Source organism: Sinocyclocheilus grahami, unplaced genomic scaffold, assembly GCF_001515645.1.
Source record: "Sinocyclocheilus grahami isolate Dianchi unplaced genomic scaffold, SAMN03320097.WGS_v1.1 scaffold1212.1, whole genome shotgun sequence".
NCBI lineage: Eukaryota > Metazoa > Chordata > Actinopteri > Cypriniformes > Cyprinidae > Sinocyclocheilus > Sinocyclocheilus grahami.
Window position 1 is genome coordinate 417226 of NW_015506391.1, and position 8518 is coordinate 425743.

The 8518-nt window shown below is 36.1% G+C and overlaps 1 long non-coding RNA gene across 1 annotated transcript; it reads left to right on the forward strand.

Annotated features, from left to right (window-relative positions):
* Positions 1 to 4414: 4414 nt before the first annotated feature.
* LOC107568080 (uncharacterized) lies at positions 4415 to 5152 on the forward strand. The gene is made up of 3 exons (XR_001606709.1): positions 4415 to 4462; positions 4565 to 4747; positions 5092 to 5152. It is a non-coding gene; the product is annotated as an uncharacterized lncRNA (long non-coding RNA).
* The last annotated feature ends 3366 nt before the right edge of the window (positions 5153 to 8518 follow it).

Genomic DNA, 8518 nt, shown 5'->3' on the forward strand with positions numbered 1-8518 from the left:
TTCCCAAAGAGTTTTCTTCTTTTTCCAAGCATTGTTGTCAATAATTCAGTTGTGCATTTTCCCCTAGCTGGTTAATGAAATAGCCCTCGATATGCCAAATCCAGCTCCATTTTTATCTGATTGGTGATTCAAGCACTTCTGTCTGTCAAAATGTCTTTGTCTTTAGGACATAAGGCTGGACTGGTACCTATTGAAAAGCAGATTAAGAATGTTAGTTAAAACAGAGAATTCAGAGAAGTGATGTGAGACCAGTGAATAATCAAGATTAATATAGTTAATAAAAATAATTAACAAAATTTGAAGCAGTTTCTATAGTGATCATTAAATATGCAGCACCTGTGCACGCAAAGGGAAGGGATGGAAGTCCTTCTGGTTAGATCATCAGCCTGTTGAAACTGTTTGGCTGTTGCACTGGGTCGTCAGTCTTTGATGGCACTCAAAGGCCTGATGTTGTGGTGTATGGCCTTCGTTGTTTCTCTGCCTCTCCTCCAGTCTGGCTTTTGATTGCTCCTGCCAGAGTTTTGCATTTCAGGATGTTCTCTTCACCCTCAGGAAAAGTCTCAAGTGAATGAATCACCTTTTCCTGCTTTAAGTTAGTCTTTCTCCATGCTGAAGTCTAAACTTCTCTTTCAGGAGGGGAGGTGAGCGTCCATCAACCCCTCCCTCTTCTTCTCTCTGCAGCTGTCTTTGCTTCTTCACCACTTTGTTTGACCGACTCCAGTTCATTGCTTCTCTTTGTCAAAGCACTGTTCCAGAAGTCATCTGAAATTTGAACACTCAGAGACTGCATTAATCAAATTGAACCTTTGTAAACTCTGACCAAATTGTGTCTTTATCTAATTTTCACTTTTCAACCATCTTTTTCAATGGTTCCTTAATAAAAACAATCTCATCTGGTTAAAAACAGCAATTCCCTTATTCTATTTTAGTAAAGCAAGTTCTTCATTGCAGAAAAATAGCAAGCAATTTTTTTCTTTGCAAAATGCAGAAAGCAGCAGTAATCTATCTTTATTATATACTGTAATTAAGCAAAATAATATTTCCTTTTACAAACAGCATGACATGCGTATGGTAAAGACTTCAATCATAATTTTTCTTCTATATTTGCATACATGATTCAGAATAATCTGCTAATGGTGAATTAATTTTTCCCAACCAACATAACAAAATTCCTATTATTTTGTATTTAAATATTTAATCAACAAGTTCCATTACTATTGTAAAATGTCCTATAGCTTTTGAATCAAAATTCCTATTAACTTGGTCACCCAATCTTGCTCTCATTCAACATTGCACTACACAAGGTATCTTTTAGTTAACTCGAGCCCAAATCTCTGAAACTCTGTACTGGATTAACTTTCATACTGTGTCCCAGGGATAACAAGATACAACATTTAGAAGTCTTCAGTTATTAAATATAAAGTTTTAAGCACGTGCAATCTATTTATTCATCTGTTTAGACAAGTCATAAAATAATAAATGTATATCTTATTTTAATTTATCTATTATTATTTCAATAATCTGCAAAGTCCATATCTTGGCATACTTTTTTTTTTTTTAACAACATTCATACAAGTCCCTTTATTGTTTAGGGCTCACAGATTCATTCACTCTTCTCTAGCGCAACACCAGCTGTGTCCATCTCCCTGACCTGATCACACTCAAGTGACAGTCCAGGAGGGGCACACACCTTCTGCTCCACCAGATATAGAGTTTATTTTCTCATACAACCACAAGTTACAAATACACTCAGACAGACACAGACACATACATTTACACAGACTACTCTACACTCTTCCTAAGTGACCTGTCAGTTACTTTCAGGACTGTCTGATTTGGAATTACAAAATAAGAGCCCCCACAACTTTCATACAACATATGCTGTTTTGCCTACTTTCAAAAAGCAATAAAAATAAAAGTTCTAAATTGCATGGACAAGTTCCACCTCAGATTGAGAGTACACCTTCCCACAGTGTCAGCTGCGTCGTTTCAGGACTGTCTGATGAGGAATTACAAAATAGGAGCCCCCACAACTTTCATAAATGTGTTGTTTTGTGTGTACCTGTCTGATTTGGAATTACAAAATAAGAGCCCCCACAACTTTCATATATATGCTGTTTTGTCTACTTTCAAAAAGCAATAAAAATAAAAGTTCTAAATTGCATGGACAAGTTCCACCTCAGATTGAGAGTACACCTTCCCACAGTGTCAGCTGCGTCGTTTCAGGACTGTCTGATGAGGAATTACAAAATAGGAGCCCCCACAACTTTCATAAATGTGTTGTTTTGTGTGTACTTTCAAAAAGCAATAAAAATAAAAGTTCTAGATTGCACAGACCAGTCCCCCCTCAGATTGAGAATATACCTTCCCACAGTGTCAGCTGGACCTTTTCAGGACTGTCTGATGTGGAATTACAAAATAAGAGCCTCCCAAATCTCATAAATATGCTGCTCTATCTCTACATTCAAAAAGCAATAAAAGTTAAAGTTCTAGATTGCACAGACCAGTTCCACCTCAGATTGAGAGTACACCTTGCCACAGTGTCAGCTGCACCTTTTCAGGACTGTCTGATGTGGAATTACAAAATAAGAGCCCCCACAACTTTTACGTATGTGTTGTTTTGTGTGTACTTTCAAAAAGCTATCAAAATAAAAGTTCTAGATTGCACAGACCAGTTCCACCTCAGATTGAGAGTAAACCTTGCCACAGTGTCAGCTGCACCTTTTCAGGACTGTCTGATGTGGAATTACAAAATAAGAACCCCCACAAACTCATAAATACGCAGCTGCATCTCTACATTCAAAAAGCTATAAAAAATAAAAGTTCTAGATTGCACAGACCAGTTTCAACTCAGAATGAGAGTACACCTTGCCACAGTGTCAGCTGCATCATTTCAGGACTGCCTGATGTAGAATTACAAAATAAGAGCCCCCACAACTTTCATATATATATATATACTCCGTTTTGTGTCTGCTTTCAAAAAGCTATAAAAATAAAAGTTCTAGATTGCACAGACCTGTTCCACCTCAGATTGAGAGTACACCTTATCACAGTGTCAGCTGCGTCATTTCAGGACTGTCAACAAAAACCCTAACATTCTGATGATTTGAGAGTAAACCTTGCCACAGTGTCAGCTGCACCTTTTCAGGACTGTCTGATGTGGAATTACAAAATAAGAACCCCCACAAACTCATAAATACGCAGCTACATCTCTACATTCAAAAAGCTATAAAAAATAAAAGTTCTAGATTGCACAGACCAGTTTCAACTCAGAATGAGAGTACACCTTGCCACAGTGTCAGCTGCATCATTTCAGGACTGCCTGATGTAGAATTACAAAATAAGAGCCCCCACAACTTTCATATATATATATATACTCCGTTTTGTGTCTGCTTTCAAAAAGCTATAAAAATAAAAGTTCTAGATTGCACAGACCTGTTCCACCTCAGATTGAGAGTACACCTTATCACAGTGTCAGCTGCGTCATTTCAGGACTGTCAACAAAAACCCTAACATTCTGATGATTTAAAATTAAATAATAATAACAATAATAAATAAAAACATAAAATTTTTGGTTTTCTGAACCAGTTTCTGAACCATTTTTTGTTATTAACATCGGTTTCATATATGACCTCCTACCTTGTAATTCCAATATATATATATTGTTTTCTGGATGCCACTGTGGGGTGGTGGTGGAACTGGATCTTGTGGCCGTCATCGCTATACAGCTATATTTCAAATTAATGTTTATTATGTCTACATTACTAAGTGTTTGGAAATGAACAATATTATGAAATATTTATATTGATTATAGTGTGAAACATAATGCCAAATTTCCAAAAGCACAAAATTGTAACATTAAAAAGTTCCTGTCAGGCACTTGTGAGACCTAAACAGCCATCCATCATGAGGGCATCAATGCCCACTACAGTATGATTAAAATTTCATGACAATATTGCTGCATCAGGGTAAACACCTAAAAATCGTAGGATGTCGAAGAAAGAGCAAGGGTGACCGCAACTTTTTTTTACATATTACAGTCCCTCTGCTTTAAATAGCTATATTTTCTTTGGGCATTTAAGCAACATTACTTATGTCTACAGTGACAAGTGTTTGCTACCCACCATTAGCAAAATGCACGAACAACCAATTAAGTAGCACCATTAAACCATTTCTATATATTTATTACGTTTTCCTGTGAGGTCTGTGTTATTTAATGCAATACTTTATTATTCATTAAATACGTTTTACTAGGCCACTCCTAAGATCAATCAATTGCTGAAACTGCTCGTTGACGCTATCATGTAAAAATAATCACGGTGATGATAACTTTGAAAACTGATTTCATGGTTATGTTTTGAGCACTATATACTGTAGGCCTAAAGCAGAAAATGTAAGTTGTCATCGTAATGACTGTCCCTTTGGATTTTTCCCCAGAGTGCACTCATTCAGGGTGTTTGGGGTGAGTAATTTTAGCGTACCATCCTTCCATGAAAATGCAGTTCAATAACTATGTCCAACAACTATGTTTTTAATTGTATTAATGGATTTTTTTTCTCTATAGAACAAAACCAAACATGTATCAGTCGAGGAAATTGTGGAGTCAGTTGAATTCCTGAAAAAAAATGTCATCAACTTTGATGATAATGTCACACATAAAGACGGCTTTTGGGGACAGGTGTGCAGTGCACTTACCATTCCAAACACTAAAAACAATCGCTATAGACTGCTAAGAGCATTTCGTAAGGTGAGCACTTCTTTGTTTCACTAACAGGCTTTCAAAACCAGACTCCTGACACAAATAGTTATGAAAATAACAATTAAAATACACACACACACACACACAGTTTTATGTGTAAATATGTATGTTCATATAAATTTCTCTTGTTGATGACAGTGATAGTTGTTATATTGTGTTTTACACCATCTGCTAAGGTTACAAAATTTATCAAAGTTACATGCAGTCTTATATATTTACTAGTGAAATTATATAATGTTCAGATTCATAGACATAGTCACAGCTTGACCTATATGTCCTTTTTGTTCATTTCCTAAATTTGAACTGTTATACGGTTATATACTTTGTAAAAGCACCAGCCAGAATCGTTTCCATCTCCAGTCCCATCCGAGGACAGTGGAAGTGCTGCAGGAGATGAAAAGACGCAAGTCTTCTGAACCAGTTAATCAACCTTTTTGGTACTGACATTTGTTTCATGTACGACTTCCTACCTTGTAATGCCAGCATTTTCTGTCTTTCTGTAAAAGCACCAGCCAGAATCGTCTGACACAAATAGTTATGAAAATAACAATTAAAATACACACACACACACACAGTTTTATGTGTAAATATGTATGTTCATATAAATTTCTCTTGTTGATGACAGTGATAGTTGTTATATTGTGTTTTACACCATCTGCTAAGGTTACAAAATTTATCAAAGTTACATGCAGTCTTATATATTTACTAGTGAAATTATATAATGTTCAGATTCATAGACATAGTCACAGCTTGACCTATATGTCCTTTTTGTTCATTTCCTAAATTTTAACTGTTGAACTGTTATACGGTTATATACTTTGTAAAAGCACCAGCCAGAATCGTTTCCATCTCCAGTCCCATCCGAGGACAGTGGAAGTGCTGCAGGAGATGAAAAGACGCAAGTCTTCTGAACCAGTTAATCAACCTTTTTGGTACTGACATTTGTTTCATGTACGACTTCCTACCTTGTAATGACAGCATTTTCTGTCTTTCTGTAAAAGCACAAGCCAGAATCGTCCCCATGTCCAGTGCCATCCGAGGACAGTGGAAGTGCTGAAGGAGATGAAAGACGCAAGTCTTCTGAACCAGTTAGTCAACCTTTTTGGTACTGACATCTGTTTCATGTACGACTTCCTACCTTGTAATGCCAGCATTTTCTGTCTTTCTGTAAAAGCACCAGCCAGAATCGTCCCCATATCCAGTGCCATCTGAGGACAGTGGAAGTGCTGAAGGAGATCAAAGACACAAGTCTCCAGACCAAGTTAGTTATCACTGTTTGTGATTTGTTTAAAATAGTTCAGGGTATGTGAGGCCACTAGGCCTGTCTGGTAATTGAAAGGCTCTAACCCAAATAACTTTGATATTCAGGAGTTTTTTGAGAGAGAGTTTTTCACAGTGTCCTTGAGAAAGACAAGAGTCCACTTGAGGGTTATATACATTATGGTTTCACATAATAATATAGGTGCAGTCTGTGATTTCTCAAAAACGTTGTTAAACACTATTAATATTTGAAATCAACCCAAACAAACACATCCTCCCTTCATTGCTCCACCTTCAAAAGACATGAACATGTGAAGCAGTTGTGGATAGTTCAGGGTATGTGAGGCCACTAGGTCTGTCTGGTAATTGAAAGTTTCTGACTCAAATAACTTTGATATTCAGGAGAGTTTTTCACAGTGTCCTTGAGAAAGACAAGAGTCCACTTGAGGGTTATTATTCTATATATTATATTATCATATATCATTATGGTTTCACATAATAATAATAATATAGATGCAGTCTTTGATTTCTCAAAAACGTTGTTGAATATTATTTGAAATCAACCCAAACAAACACATCCTCCCTTCATTGCTCCACCTTCAAAAGACATGAACATGTGAATCAGTTGTGGATGTAACTTTGTCACAGCTGAAGTGAAGCAATATAATGCTTTGGAAACAAATGTCAAGGAACAACAAAATATGACCCCCCCCCATCCACTGTGCAGATTGGACACGAGTTTGTTGTGCTGCACGGTCTGTAAAACAGCATTTTTCCCAATACTAAGAGGCACAAGACAAGGATGCCCTTTGAGTCCTCTTCTTTTTGCACTAGCGATAGAACCACTTTCTATAATGCTTAAATCTCTACAGTCCATAAAGGGCATTGATAGAATGGGTATAGAACATAGAGTTTCCTTATATGCAGACGACCTGTTGTTATACATTTCAAACCCAGTTGAAAATGTCCCAAAAATAGTGCAAAATCTTTCTGTCTTTGGTAGTTTCTCAGGATATAAATTAAATTTTTCTAAAAGTGTATGCTTCCCCATTAATCCTCTGGCTCTACAAATTAAAACTTCATCCCTCCCATTTCATATTTCTCAATCCGGCTTTAAATTCTTTTCAGGTCTATATAAAAATAACTTTTTACCCCTTATAAATAAAACTAAAACTGATTTACAAAGATGGGACACATTATACCTACAGTATCTTTAGCAGGTAGAGTAAATTGTATTAAAATTAATGCCCTACCTAAATTTTTATACTTATTCCAGTCCCTCCCCATTTTTATCCCAAAAGCCTTTTTTCGTACATTAAATAAGCTTATAACATCATTTTTATGGAAAGGATCTATTATTTTTCTACTTTGTTAATTCAGGGTTGTGGAACGGGGTGGGGAAAGAAAATACATAATTATGTAATTGTTTGACACTTTTTTTTGTTTAAACATGTTTGAAAAATTTATAAATAAAGTGCAGAAAAGAAAAAAAGAATTACGTTACATTGTTTTGTATGGAATATAGATTGGAACCATAAATTGTACCCCAAATACAAATTAGTAAAGTAGAAATTTGTTATTGAAATTTAGCGCATGCATGTAAAAAAATGCACATGGACAAGTGAACAGTCCAAATGAGCCCCAAATAAGCAGCACCAAATCAAGCAACAGACAAATAATTCAGTTGTTATAGTACAGATTAAACTTTCACACGTAACACGTAAGTAGTTTAGTGTAGATGATAGTTTTTAAAAACACATGTTTCTTCATGGCAAACCATTAACATTGTACTTTTTCATTAGGGCTCCATGATCAGTGAATCAGATGAAGACGTGTTTGTCAAAATCTGTGTACCTAAGAACCCCTCCTTTTTCATTGACAAGAGTGAGTGGGATAACCTGCATTATTACCTTTAATCCACAGCCCCGGCAAACAGTCCTGAGCGTGTTTACACATGTCATCATCAAAATGGTACCGGCGTGTACTTATCTTGGATCCCACAACCTTTATAAAAATTACAAATCATTTGCTTGTGCAATCAACTTCAGGAAGATTGCTCATGTGAGTTTGCTCCTGCACATACATTATTATATGCGACAGGAAACTCACGCTCCAGACCGTCGTGAATGCGCTCAGGACGTTTGCAGAGGTTGTGGATGTTTCTCAGACCAATTGTTTTACTTCATAAGACCTCAATGTATGGTCAGGATCCACAGGTATTAATTTTGTTCTGCCTGTGCATGTTTTTTTTAACTATCAAAAATGACAGTTTCCATTGACTGTTTTATATCAATCACCAAGGACCACATTTTCAGTTAAAAATCTTTAAAGTTTAAATTTTACTTTAAAATGTCATTTTTGGGTGAACTACACTTAAAATTGTATTTCAAAAATGAACTCTTAAAAACTTGAGTCCAAAGGGTTTGTAACGACATGTGGGTGAGCAAATGTTGAATGAACTAACCCTTTAAGCAAACCGATCACCCAAAGTGGCTAAAA